The sequence below is a fragment of the Tupaia chinensis genome, unplaced genomic scaffold, assembly GCF_000334495.1.
Source record: "Tupaia chinensis unplaced genomic scaffold, TupChi_1.0 Scaffold147038_1, whole genome shotgun sequence".
Classification (NCBI taxonomy): domain Eukaryota; kingdom Metazoa; phylum Chordata; class Mammalia; order Scandentia; family Tupaiidae; genus Tupaia; species Tupaia belangeri.
In genome coordinates, this window is record NW_006206889.1 from 1,537,164 (window position 1) to 1,546,618 (window position 9,455).

The 9,455-nt window shown below is 42.1% G+C and overlaps 1 protein-coding gene and 1 pseudogene across 4 annotated transcripts in view; one reads left to right on the top strand and one right to left on the bottom strand.

The window, feature by feature from the left end:
- The window catches only part of HSF2BP (heat shock transcription factor 2 binding protein), a 155,771-nt gene that overhangs the window by 28,051 nt on the left and 118,265 nt on the right, over nt 1-9,455 (bottom strand). The gene's annotated exons all lie outside the window — the stretch shown is intronic.
- Nucleotides 3,550-6,050, top strand: LOC102476636 (heat shock 70 kDa protein 4 pseudogene; annotated as a pseudogene).

A 9,455-nucleotide genomic window follows, 5' to 3' on the forward strand; every position in this document is an offset into this window, starting at 1 on the left:
ACTGCACGGTTCAAGTCCCAGATCCAGTGGCTTGAAAAATCACACCAGGTATTTGTATGTGCATGCCCAAGAGGAGAATGGAGGGGAAGGGACTGTGGTGTGGCCATCCTTCCTGAGGAGGTGATTTCTCATTTTCCCTTTCTTTCTCTCTCTCTGTCTGTCTGGTGAGCGCATGTACCCTATAGCGAAAACCTCTGCAAAAAAAAAAAAAAAGGAATAGAGAACACCAGAAATGGTATAAATTTGCAGATTATCTTATTTTTTCAATCTCCTTAAAAGCAAATGTTTAAAGCAAAACATAACAAAAATGTATTTTGAAGTTCATACTGGTATGACAACAATAGTAAAAGAATGGAAGGGGAAAGAAACCCAATTCTCCTCAGTAACACATCATAGTTCACTTTATAATAGTATTACACTGCTTCAGGAATAGTATAAAGTAAACAGGTTTCATCCATGTATTTGGCAGGCGATGTGGTGGTTAAGGTGTCAGACCAACCATGGTTTAAGTCACAGACCTAGAAGCTTGAAAATCATGCTGGGTATGTTTGTGTGTGTGTGTGTGTGTGTGTGTGTGTGTGTGTGTGTGTAAATGCCCAAAATCCCAAGAGGAGACCAGAGGAGAAGAGCTGCTTAGCATCTTCTCCTAGTGAGGGGGTACTAAGAAGAACAGTAAGACTAGCCACAACAGACACACAAAGCACAGGCACCATGTTCTACCTCCTCCTATTCCCAGGCCTGATGGACATACAGAAGCAGCCTAACTCCAGGAGCAACAGGGGCCTTCCCATCTGCCTCACCACTCATGGTGCTCCAGACATGCTCTTTAATCAGCCCACTTGCACTTTCTTCCTGTTTTAAGAACTGGAACTCAAAATGTCTTGACCTCCAGGGTGTGGCATTTCTCAAGCATTGCAGGGTAATCCTATCACAAGTCTGACAGCAAGGACAGTGAGTCAGCCACACAGGTTGCAGAACGTGGAGAATGGGTGCCTTGTCTGGGCCCTGAGTGTGCTCATCATTCAGGGTGGTTCAGCACATTCCTTCATGCTGAAGAAAAGGTCCATATACTTCAGACACTTCCATGGAAGAAACCTGCCACAGAGAATCAATCGTACCTTCACCTATACTTTTGGGCTCCCTTAGGAACTTGAGAAGATGTTGCTTCTCTCCAGCTTCATGATGGGAAGCACATGAGTAAATGTGCTGTGTTTATATCTGCTTCAGTTGCTACAAAACACAACAGTCACTCATAGTCTACAAAATATTTTTTTTTGAGAGGTTTTTGCTATAGGGCGCGTGCGCTCGCCAGACAGACAGAGAGAGACAGAAAGCGAGAAATCACCCCCTGGGGGGGATGGCCACGCTGCAATCCCTTCTCCTCCATTCTCCTCTCGGGATCTAAAACACAAGTCACTCATAGTCTACAAAATATTTTTTTGAGAGGTTTTTGCTATAGGGCGCGTGCGCTCGCTAGAGAGACAGAGAGACAGAAAGCGAGAAATCCCCCCCTGGGGGGGATGGCCACGCTGCAATCCCTTCTCCTCCATTCTCCTCTCGGGATCTTGGGCACGCACACACACGCGCCCAGTGTAAGTTTCAAGCCACTGGGTCCAGGACTTGAACCGCAGTTGACTATGTGGGAGTCCAGTGACATAGCCATTACGCTAACTGCTGGTCCCATCTACAAAATATTATATAGAGGGCAACACTTCACTGACTCATCTTACAGATGAAAGCTTCTTAGTGATGCTAAGCAGTTTAAAGACATGACATAACTATAATCTTCTGTAGTCCATGAATTAGTCTGTGCACAGTTTTGATAATTAAATGTGTAGTTTGGCTAAGGTCTTAAAACATGCAAAGAGAAATAAAACATGACTCAAATTTAAAAAAAAATTTCCCTGAACATTATTCAAAACCAAACTAATGCTTCAATTACATTGATGATACCCTTAATTCCTAATTCTACTTATTGATTGTAACAGCTATCATTATTATAGGAATTATTCAGATAAACCATGTGAAATAGTCATTTTTATAGGTCTAAAATGGACAAATAGTGGTCATTTCTTGTAAATCAACCTAATCCTATGACCAGGCACTGTGCTGGGTGCTCTCTATAAATCATCTAATTTCATTCTTTTAACTGCTCTAAGTAGATGTCACCATCATCATTATTCAGGTGAAGAGTCAGAGGGCAGGATGGCCAATGAACTGGCTCAACATTCAAAAGTACCCACTAGGCTGGCACTCAGCCCTCTCCCCTACCGCCTCCACTTCTCACCCACATGTGAAGGGCTCTGCTAACCTCTGTTTGCCTTTGTATCTTATACTTTGTCAGGCAAAGCACAGCAAGTACATTGATGCTGGCAGGATATGTTTTCAAGTAAATGCAGATGTTACCTCCAACATTGCACCTTCTTTACATCCCTTCATCCTGCACATCAAGAAGGTGAAGATTAAGTTAGGAAACTTTGTTACTGTAGCAGTACAAAAACAGTGAATCAGAAAACTTCTGCTGAAAGAGAGAAACTGCACTCAAAGTGGCAATAATAATAATCTTTATTATGTCAGGTAATGAGAGATCTGGAAATAGGGCTGGATCCACAGGCTAAATTAATTCTCAAAGCCTTGGGTACATTATTGTCTCCACTCTGCCCTACAGCAGAAACTGTACAGCTGGTTCACCTTGCAGAAGGATGCTAGCAGAAGGATACTGAGCACTGACTGGCTTATGCCTCAAACCCTGAACCAGTCGATCACTGGTACAATGATAGGTAGGATTGCCATGACAGACTCAGACCATTCTCTGGGGGGACATTTAAAAATCCTGCCACTTGGGCCCCATTCCAGTCTAATGAAATTACAATCTCTAGGGAGGGGAACCCAAGGCATGGGTACGTGTGTGTGGATTCTTTTCTTTCTTTCTTTTCCTCTGAAGCTATTAGAGTTTAAAATCTACTTGGGACCAGCAAATGGCATAATGCTTACATCGTTGGGCTCCCATGTAGCTGACCGTGGTTCAAGTCCCACACCCAGCAGCTTAAAACTCACACTGGGCACGTGTGTGTGCATGGCCAAAATCACAAGAGGAGAATGGAGGAGAAGGGATTATGGTGTGGACATCCCCCTTGGGGGGTAATTTCTCACCTTCTGTCTCTCCATCTGTCTCTCTGGCAAGGCACACGCTCTATGACAAAAATCTCTCTTTAAAAAAATTTTTTTAATTAAAAAAATTAATAAATAAAATATCTTTCCCTGAAAGAAAGTAAAGAGCCATGAAAGGGAGAGTGTAGCTATGAATAAAGTTGGGGTTCTGTTAAAAATGAGAACATGGGCGGCTGCTGAGCTGGAAACGACCTTAGCAGTGCCCTAGGCTGCGGTCCCCTTCCGAGGACCTAGGCACTCTCGGGGACACCTGCAAGTTCTCCAGTAGACCCGGTCCCAGGGCCCATGCAGTCTGCTCTCTGCGCACCAGCCCCGCCGGGGTCTGTGCCCTGTCTCAGCAGCCAGACCCAGGCCCGAGCTCCAGCACTAGCTGGTGCCATGTCGGCGGTAGGCACAGACCTGGGTTTCCAGAGCTGCTACATCGCTGTAGCCTGCAACGGTGGCATCGAGACGATTGCTATCGAGTATAGCGACCGCTGCATGCCGGCTTGCATTTCTTTTGGTCTTAAGAATCGTTCAATTGGAGCAGCAGCTAAAAGTCAGGTAATTTCCAATGCAAAGAACACAGTCTAAGGGTTTAAAAGATTCCATGGCCGAGCATTCTCTGATCCATTTGTGAAAGCAGAAAAATCGAACCTTGCGTATGACATAGTGCAATTACCCACAGGATTAACAGGTATAAAGGTGACATACATGGAAGAAGAGTGAAATTTTACCACCAAGCAGGTGACAGCCATGCTGCTGTCCAAACTGAAAAAGACAGCAGAAAGTGTTCTTAAAAAGCCTGTTGTTGACTGTGTGGTTACGGTTCCTTGTTTCTATACTGATGCAGAAAGACGGTCAGTGATGGATGCAACACAGATTGCTGGTCTCAACTGCCTGCAATTAATGAATGAAACTACCGCAGTTGCTCTTGCATATGGAATTTATAAGATTTTCCTGCCTTAGAAGAGAAACCAAGAAATGTAGTTTTTGTAGACATGGGGCATTCTTCTTATCAAGTTTCTGTATGTGCATTTAATAAAGCAAAACTGAAAGTTCTGGCCACTGCATTTGACCCAACAGTGGGAGGCAGAAAATTTGATGAGGTGTTAGTGAATCACTTCTGTGAACAGTTTGGGAAGAAATACAAGTTAGATATAAAGTCCAAAATTCATGCATTATTATGACTCTCTCAGGAGTGTGAGAAACTCAAGAAATTGATGAGTGCAAATGCTTCAGACCTCCCTTTGCCATTTATGAATGATGTTGATGTATCTGGAACTATGAATAGAGGCAAATTTTTGGAGATGTATGATGATCTGTTAGCTAGAATGGAGCCAACACTTCGTAGTGTTTTGGAACAAGCCAAGTTGAAGAAGGAAGATATTTATGCAGTGGAGATTGTTGGTGATGCTACACGAATCACTGCAGTAAAAGATCAGATCAGCAAATTTTTTGATAAAGAACTTAGTACAACATTAAATGCTGATGAAGCTGTCACTCCAGGCTGTGCATTACAAAGTGCAATCTTAACGCCTGCTTTCAAAGTCAGAGAATTTTCTATCACTGATGTAGTACCATGCCCAATCTCTCTGAGGTGGAATTCTCCAGCTGAAGAAGGGTCAAGTGACTGTGAAGTGAAGTCTTTAAATCATTCTGCTCCTTTCTCAAAAGTCCTCACATTTTATAAAAAGGAACCTTTTACCCTTGAGGCCTATTAGAGCTCTCCTCAGGAGTTGCCTTATCCCGATCCTGCTATAGCTCAGTTTTCGGTTCAGAAAGTCACTCCCCAGTCTGATGGCACCAAGTTTGAAAGTGAAAGTCAAGGTTCGAGTGAATGTCCATGGCATTTTCAGTGTGTCTAGTGCCTCCCTAGTGGAAGTGTTCAAGTCTAAGGAAAATGAGGTACCAATGGAAATGGATCAAAACGCAAAGGAGAAAGAGAAGATGCAAGTGGACCAGGAGCAGCCACATGTTGAGGAGCAGCAGCAGCAGACACCAGCAGAAAATAAGACAGAGGCTGAAGAAATGGAGACCTCTCAAGCTGGATCAAAAGACAAAAAGATAGATCAACCATCTCAAGCCAAGAAGGCAAAAGTGAAGACCAGCACCGTGGACCTGCCAATTGAGAACCAGCTGTTGTGGCAGATAGACAGAGAGATGCTCAACTTGTACACTGAAAATGAGGGTAAGATGATCATGCAGGATAAACTGGAGAAGAAGCGGAATGATGCTAAGAATGCAGTGGAAGAGTATGTATGAGATGAGAGACAAGCTTGGTGGGGAATACAAGAAGTTAGTGAAGATGATCTTAAGAGTTTTACTTTGAAACTAGAAGATACTGAAAATTGGTTGTATGAAGATGGTGAAGACCAGCCAAAGCAAGTTTATGTCAACAAGTGGCTGAATTATAAATTTAGGTCAACTTACTAAGATGCGGTTCCAGAAATCTGAGGAAAGATCAAAATTATTCAAAGAACTAGGGAAACAAATCCAACATTACATGAAAGTAATCAGCTCTTCAAAAACAAGGAGGATCAGTATGACCATCTGGATGCTGCTGATATGATGAAGGTAGAAAAAAGCACGAATGAAGAGATGGAGTGGATGAATAATAACCTGAATCTGCAAACAAGCAGAGTCTGACTTTGGATCCTGCTTTCAAGACAAAAGAGAATGAAGCTAAAATTAAGGAGCTGACGAGTATTTGCAACCCTATAATTTCAAAGCCCAAACCCAAAGTGGAACCTCCTAAAGAGGAGCAAAAAAATGCAGAGCAGAATGGACCAGTGGATGGACAAGGAGACAGTCCAGGCTCCCAGGCTGCTGGGCAGGGCACAGATTCAGCTGTGCCTTCAGATTCAGACAAGAAGCTTCCCGAAAAGGACATTGACTGATTCCAACACTTGTTTATATTAAAACAGACTATTATAAAGGGAAAAAAAGGAAATGACGACATGAACAAAGCCATTAATAGTATCCATCTACAAAGCCATAAATACATAAATCATGGAAAGCAGGTGATGTCGGGCTTTACCTAAGCTGCAATAGGATCAGGAATTGTACTACTCTTACCACTATCTAATCTATAGGCTATGTCATGCAAAATCGGGGTAATAATCTTAGAGTGCTGGCTCAGCCTGGTGGCACGGTCAGCACCAAACTGAATAGCATGTTCGAAGCCACATGGTTGGCCATAGGTTCAAATTCCCAACTTGAGCTGAGAACACACTGGGCACATATGCACATGCCTAAGATCCTGACAAGATGGAGGACTGCAGAAAAAGAGACCATAGCAAGATAACACCTTGTTAAAGCTGCTTCTTCCACTACCTCTATCCCTCTAGTTTATGTGTAAATACTCTGTCATAAATGAAAATAAAATAACTGTTAAAGTAATAGTAATGAGACCAGTCTGTGGCATGGTGGTTAAGGGAGCTGGTTTCCATATGGGCAACCACGTGGTTGAGTTCCAGGATCTGGTGACTTGGAAAAAACACACACACACACACAAGGCACACGTATGTGCATGCCCAAAATCCTGACGGGGGGAGAACTGAAGAAGAAGGGATTGCAGTGTGACCATTCCCCATGAGGGGGAGGAGGGGTGCTTTCTTATTTTCCTTCTCTCTCTCTCTCTCCCTCTCTCTCTCTCTCTCTCTCTGGTGAGTGAGCATACCTTTGGTCCAAAATTATTTTAAATAATAATGATGACTGTAAAGGGCTATGGTCTGACACAAGAAAATAAGAAAGTCTTTGAAGAATCCTGTAACTTCCCACATAACATAAGCAGAACTCTCTTGCATAGCCTTCTAGATTAAATGCAAGAGAGTAAAGTGTCTCCTTTGTGTGCTGGTCCTAGGTTGTCCTGAGGCCAGGACAGTGTCTCTGCTCTACCTATATCTCTGTGGCCTAGCATGAGGGAGAGAGAGAGTTTTGGACAGATTGGACACTCCAGTTGTGCACATACCAGTTCAGCCAGGACCTCCTCTGGGATACTGACTTTGGCACGTCAAAGTTATTCTCTACACTTGGCACTTAAAATGCTATTATTTTGCTTTATTTGTATCTAAGAGATATAACCCAACAAATATTTGATAAACATTAACTGCAACTTTTACCTCCTATGGGGCTCCTTTTGACATCTGAAATAAAAAAGTTTAGTTTCTAGAATGTGACATAACTAAGACTGTCATCTGCAGACTGTGTTCACAGCTGGAAGGCTCACAATCATAAGGGAAATTTAATTAGCTGAAGTCTGACAATCTTATAAAAAATCCTAAGTACTCAGATCTTTTATCAGTGAGTTAATGAAAACACTCAATGGTATCTTCTCTTAAAGAACGCAGAATTCATACTGAAAGAATTATTATAAAAATTATTATAATATTTGTGGTCTATAATAAAGTAAACCACCAAAAAGAGAGCAAATATAACATTTTGGTAACCTACTTTATTGAAAGCAGCCACTGTTTAAAGATGAACTACAAGAAAATAGTTAACTCCTAGCCAAAGAAAAATTAAAAAGGTCACTGTTCTGAAGCAGAATATATTAACTTCTATTCTTAATTATTTCCCTTCCATTTAAATTGAACTTCCAAATTAGCATATAATTACCTACGCTTAATACACATACGTAAAACTCTTTCATTAATAGCTACCCCAAAGCAGCATAGTGTTTACTACCCCTATTTCTTTATTTTTGTCTTTTTTTTTAAGAGGTTTTCGCTATAGGGCGTGTGTGCTCTCCAGACAGACAGAGACAGAGAGACAGAAAGCGAGAAATCACCCCCTAGGGGGGATGGCCAGGCCACAATCCCTTCTCCTCCATTCTCCTCTCGGGATCTTGGGCACACACGCACACGCTCCCGGCGTGAGTTTTAAGCCACCGGGTCCGAGATGCAAACCACGGTCGACTACATGGGAGTCCAGCAACATAGCCATTACGCTAACTGCTGGTCCCTACTACCCCTATATTTCTTTTCAGTCAATCCTCCTTAAATCTTCCTTGTTCCTGGGGCCGGCTGGGATATAGTGGTTACGACACTGGACTCCCACATGGCCAACTACAGTTCCATTCAGCAACTTGAAAATTACACTGGGCACATGAGTGTCGTACATACCCAAAAATCCTGAGAGGAGAATGGAGGAGAAAGGATTGCAGTGTGGCCATCCCCCCTTGAGTGATTATTCACTTTCCCTCTCACTGTCTCTCTCTGGTGAATGTACACATCCTATGACAAAAACCTTTAAAAAAAAACAAAAAAATCCTTGTTCCTCTCTTCTGTACTCTACAGAAATCTTTAAAAAAAAAAATCAGCTTTTTTTTAAATCATAAATTAGAAAAGCATACATGGAAAAGTAAAGAGAAGTTTTTTTCAGGCTAGTAAAAAAGCACTGACAGATTATGTATTTCCACAGACAGATTATATATTTCTTCAGAGGCAAACTCCTATAAGAGAATTATTTTTTCCTACATTTTATTGATTCACAAAATATCTTAATTAATCTTAGATCTAAATAATCTAACCACTTTCAACAGCAAGTTGAACATACATATCTGTGAACACAAATCTGACTTTAGGCATGAAACTCTGTGAGTAGAGTAAATATACTATAAAGTAGCACCTGAGGCTATACAGTTTACTAGCCTTTAGGTAGATATTTTATAACATATTTTTATTTTCAAGAAAGGTAGTTTTAGCTTTAATAAATCAAATTTTTAAAATGTTAAGAGTACTGAGCAGTTCCGGACACCAGGCAGCCTGTGGCTGCAGGTCTGACCTCTCTGGACCTCCGTGTATCCCCACCCTTCCTCCTCCTTGGACCCCAGGTTGGTTGTATGCCACTTTAAGACGAACTCACACCCCACCCCACCTGCAAACCTGATCAAGCCAACCAGCAGTTCCGGACACCAGGCAGACTGCCGCTGCTGGCCTGACCAATCCAGTCCTGTCACTTACCCTCTGGCCCTTCCAAACCAGCCTTTGGACCCTGAATTTTGGTGATTTGAATAGCGCACAGCGCGCAACAGGCACCGCACGATTTCCTTTTTTATTTTGTTTTCTTTGTTCTTGAGGTGTTGCTTATTAGGTCAGTTGGAGGCTCACCACTCCTTAGAAACAGGGAGGACTTTGGGCCATCCAGGACTAGTGACAACAGTTAATGGTAATTGTGAGCAACAGGTAGGCCAAGTATAAGAGAAATAATCAATTTTCTAATCCTGTACAACTTTTAACACTCAGAGTTACCTTAAATAAGTTAGGAAGCAACATATAGATTACCTGATGACTAGGAAAAAT